The sequence below is a fragment of the Pinus tabuliformis genome, chromosome 6, assembly GCF_031772625.1.
Source record: "Pinus tabuliformis cultivar Carrire ecotype Pingquan chromosome 6, CPIR1, whole genome shotgun sequence".
Lineage (NCBI taxonomy): Eukaryota > Viridiplantae > Streptophyta > Pinopsida > Pinales > Pinaceae > Pinus > Pinus tabuliformis.
The window spans coordinates 267,347,495-267,353,089 of NC_142292.1; positions in this window are offsets into that span (position 1 = coordinate 267,347,495).

Below are 5,595 nucleotides of genomic sequence, written 5' to 3' on the forward strand. Positions count from 1 at the left end.
GGTATAATTAGGACCTCATATCAGGGAGATCCCTTGTATGTTGGTGTTATCCAACACCGTCAACATTTAGGCGCTAGAAGGAGGGAAACCATTTTTTGTATGGCTGATAACTCTACACATCCTAATCATTCATCTTCTAGATAAGGAAATAATATTTTTAGTACGACTACAACTCCCATTCCCGAAGTAAGTGAGTCTTCTCATCCTGGTCCAGAGTTGGCTTACAAGGTCACCTACGAACAATTTTGGGTCATTCGAGAAATAACCTGTTCTTTTGCAAAAGTTATCGATTTACTCCCTTTTTCTCATAATCTCCTACATTATCCTAAGAAGAAAGAAATAACTCGTACTGGTGTATTAGTTGCATCAGTGGAATATTTGGATTTTTCCACAATTGAGAATTTAGTAGAGTCTTTTGAAGACAGTACAGTAAGAGAGACCTCAACCTATTCACGAGGAATACGAGGAAGAAATTTCTCTTTTTGATGAAGAAGAGTCGAGAGTTGGTTTTGAGTTTAATGATGAATTAAATACTGAAGGAGAAGGCTCGTCATATTTTGAAAAGGAGGAGGAACCAATAGATGAAGACATGGTTGATTAAGACCTAGAATGGATGGCCTAAGGGCCTATTGATCTTCTGGGTAACCTTCATAGGATGTCCAGACATCCAAAAAAGTTGTTATCAATTTTTTATCCAAACAAGAAGAATAAGGAAAAAGATCATATTGACAATTTCTACATGCATTTATGGATGTTAGAGGTATGGTACGATGATATTACTTGTAGGTATTTTCGTTTTACATTATAAGGTAGAGCGAAAACATGTTACCATAGTCTGCCTATTAATTTAGTACATGGTTGGAGGGAGTTTAAGAATTTTTTCTTGGAGAAATTCGTTGATGACAAGACTCTCGCTATGTTATTAAAATAGCTTGGGAATATTAAGAAGGGAGAAAAGAAAAAAGTTAAATACTTCAATCAAAATTTCAATTGTATATTGAACAAGTTTCGCCCATGCACACAACCTCATGATTCAATCATTATCGATTATTATATAGCTGGATTTCCCACAAACATTTCCTCTTTTGTTAAACGAGTTGCAAAGGAGACATTGGCCCTGAAATTTTTAGAAGAAATTGTTATGGAGAAAGGCTTGCATGCCATTGGAGTTATTACAGATGATGATGAATTCAAAGACTCCAAGGATATTGACAAGAAGTCTTAGCCTTGTTTGAGCAAGGATAAAGAAAATGATTTTGTAGATAAGGAAAGCTTGACCAGGACATTAAAGGCACTCACCAACGAAGTTTCATAATTAAACAGAAGGTCAAATGAGACTTCTACCAGTAGAAAACCATCCAAGTCCTTTCCGTTCAGAAGTAATAATAACAACAACAACAACCAGCTTGCTAAATCTGCCCAAAGTTCAAATATTGTGTTGAAAATAGAAAGTATAGGCATGGATAACTACTGTTCTTTCCACCAAGAATGACATTCAGAGAAAACATGCCCACAGTTGAAGCACAAAATGAATTATCTAATCACACACATTATTGATACTTTACTGCTAGACGAGTAGTTCGAGCAAACAAAAGAAACAGATGAACTTGCAGTGGTTGAATAAAGTACAGGTATTGGACATGCAGTTAATGCTTTCAATTCTATTCTCAATGTTGATAAGAGGAGTGTTGAAGCACCACCTCAAAGCGATCCCCCACCAGAAGAAGAATGGTTGATATAACTTGAGGATACAAGGGCCCATTTCTTAACAGGAGGTGACAAAATAGAAATTGAAAGAGAAACTATTAAGAAGGATCTTGCCAACGACTAATCCTGCTCAAAATGCACAAAGTAAGTCTGGGAATGCTACTGCTTCTAAGGACAATTCCTCCAACAATAAAAGTAAACCTATCACTCCAGAAGTGTCAAATAAGGCCACTCCTCTAGACACTTTAGAACTGTCTTCTAAAAGTGAAACAATTGATTACAACATAGTTGAAGATTTGAGGAGAGCTCACACCAACATCTCCATCTCTGAGCTCGTAAAGATAGCAAGTCAATGAGAGTTTCTTGTTTAAGCCTTTTCACAACCTTCGCTAGGTGACAAAGCTTCTTAATCTCAAAAGGTGTATGCTAAGTATTCTTGAGCCCTTGAATTTGTTGTTAAGACTATCATTTGTGGTTAATGTTGTGGTTAGTGAAGAGTGAATCATACATGAAATACACTATGACACCACTTGAGGGTCATAATGAGCTTGTTTCCTTTGCTAATTTAGTTTTTGGAAATTGTTTTCTAGAGACCAATCATGGGTGTTATCAAGCACAACCATCACCCGTCTCACCAGATACACAGTTGGAGCTCCTTCCTTGTACTTCGACTAGTGCGAATGAATATTGTAATATAGATGTACATAATAGCAATAATAGTATAAGAATCAATTTAGTAGCTAATTAAATTTTGAATTTATACTTTGATCGTTCAAAGACACAAGATGGATTTGGAGTTGGTTGCATACTTATAGACCCATGTAATAAGAAGTATATCGTATCATGTCGTGTGGAGTTCGAGTGTACAAATAATACTGCCAAATATGAAGAAATCATGCTTGGACTAAAGAAATCCATCGACTTGAAGGTAGAGTTGCTCATGGTAATTGGTGGCTTAGAAGTGGTTACTCATCAGGTACAGGATACTATCCACTTTGTTTCACCAAATCTTAAAAACTACCAGCAGGAGTTATGGTGATTGATTAATTATTTTGAAGCTTTTAATATCATTTATGTTCCTAGGCTTAGAAATGTTGTAGTGTATGCATTAGCAAATGAAACTGATAGAATTTTTCCATTGAGAAGTGGTTTTTCTATAGAGATTATATATAAAAATTTTGCACTTGATAACATCACTAATTTTCATGTTTTCAACGACAACCAATAGATACTACATTTATGGCTAATGCAGAAATGTTTAAATATGTTTCCATAGAAGAGGATAAGCATGACAAGGCTTTGCAGGAAGCATCTAATGTAATGAAAGTAAACACTATGCCTAAACGTGTGATGTCCCTAGAAAAATTATATGACCTGCAAAACTGATTTAGAGGACTAATCAATATTAAGACTCAAAGCTTGAAGTTATCATCTGAACGATTCAATTTGGGGACTCAAGAAGATCCGAAGTATGTAAACCTTAGTACATGTTGTTCTCCATAATAATGACAAGAATTCATCTACTTATTCAAATAATATTGTGATGTGTGTGCATGTACATACGATGACTTAAAGACGTATGACACTCGTATCATCCAACATGTCAATCCCATCAAAGAAGGGGTGAAACCTTTTCAACAAAAGTTAAGGAAAATCCATCCAATGTTGAAACCCCTAATCCAAAAGGAATTGAGAAAAATGTTGGATGTTCGGATCATTTTCAAAGTTAGACATTCACTTGGGTTTCAAATTTGGTCGCAGTCATAAAGAAGTTTGGTGAGATAAGGTTATGTGTCGATTTTCATAATCTTAACTAGACATCTAATAAAGGTAATTACTTAATGTCATCCATGGAAAATACCCTCCAAATAGTATCTGGGTATGAGATGTTCTCGCTACTAAATGGTTTTTTAGGGTACAATCAAGTGATAGTCGCAAAATTGGATCATCCAAAAACTACCTTCAGGACCAGATGGGGAATATTCACCTTTAAGTGTATGCCATTCGAGCTTATCAATGTTGGTGCTACCTTTCAAGTAAAAATGGACATCACTTTTCGTGGCTTAATCAGTCAATGTGTAGTAGTTTATTTGGATGATGTAACTATTTTTTCCAAAAGAAGATAAGATCATGTACATCATTTGAAACAAATATTTTAGTGGTGTCGTAAATATGGGGTTTCTCTCAATCCCAAGAAAAACATATTTGGTGTGTCAAAAGGGACTCTCTTAGGGAACATCATTTCAAAGAGTGGAATTAAAGTTGATCCAAAGTGGGTCAAAGCTAAAACTCAAATCTCATTCATGGTGAATAAGAAAGCTATGCAATATTTCTTTGGGAAGATTAATTTCCTACGAAAGTTCATCTCTGACTATGCTCAAATAGTTAAAACATTATAGGAGATGATTGAGAAATATGTGACTTACAAATGGGACAAAAGGGAGAAGGATGATCTTTCTCAAATCAAACAAGCTATCACTGATGCACCTACATTATTCAATCCTAATTATGGAAAACATTTCCTACTTTATACCTTGTCTTTATATTCATCTATTCCTGACGTACTGACTCGAAAGGATTCTGAACGAATTGAATGACCTATATCTTTCATGAGTGTTAGCTTACATGGGTCAGAGCTCAATTATATTTCCATCTAAAAACAAGTGTATGCTATATATAATCTAGTGAAATACTTCAGGCCCTATCTCCTTAAAGCTTACATGATCATATTTGTGCCTCACCCGGTGGTCAGAACACTTTTTGTACAATAGGAGCTCTGTGAGAAGAGGTAAATTTGGATGACCTATTTACAAGAGTATGATCTGGAGTTTAAACTAGTTCATACCATTAAGGATCATGACCTCTGTCAACTTGGAGTCGAAGTAAGAGATTCTCTCGAGAAAGATCTTTGAGGGTGGGAGCAAGAGATAGAGATGTATAACGTTGAACATCTTCCTGAGATCAAATCAACAACACCACGGTATTCAGAAATATGATAATTTATAGAGCATGACACCTCGCCCACACATTTATCAAGTAAACAAAAGAGGGAAATTCACCTTAAAGCTCTATCCTACTAGCTTATGCATGGAGTGCTTTTTAGAAAGCACCACAATGGTGTCTTGATAAGATGCCTTGAGCCTCAAGATATAGAGAAGGAACTAAAATATTTACATGATGGATTGGCAAGTGGTCACTATGCGAGAAATACAATTGTGCATAAAGTAATGAGGGTTGGTTATTATTGGCCCACTTTATTTAAATATGCTCATTCTTATGTTCACAAGTGCCCAACTTGTCATAGATGCGTCGTCTGGGATCAGAAGTCAACTACCCCACTGATATTGGTAGTAGTCGAGGAGCCATTCCAATAGTAGGGCCTAGATGTTATCAAAGAAATATTTCCACATTTGTCAAAGCAACACTGATATATTTTAACAACGACAAATAATTTTACTTGGTGTATAGAACTAGTTCCCTCAAGATAAGTGAATGACCAGGAAGTCATCCACTTCTTGAAGAAGAACAATATAACAAGGTTTTGCATTCATATGTCCCTTGTCTTTGATAATGTGACTTATTTTTATTCATTGAAACTTTATGAATTCGCATTAGAAAATGTTATTGTGTTAAAACATGCATTTAACTATTACCCGTAGGGAAATGGTTTGGTTGAATCAACAAATAAAAATATTATTTTCATAATCAAGAAAACCATTTTCTCTGAGCAAAGGAATTGGCACAACACTTTGACAAATGCATTATGGGATGACTGTGTAACTCCTAATCCTTCCCTCAAAACCTCACCTTACTTTTTGGTTTATGGTAAATAAGCTATCTTGCCCCTGAACCTATATCTCCTAGCCTTGCAACTCTCCCAAGAGTCCC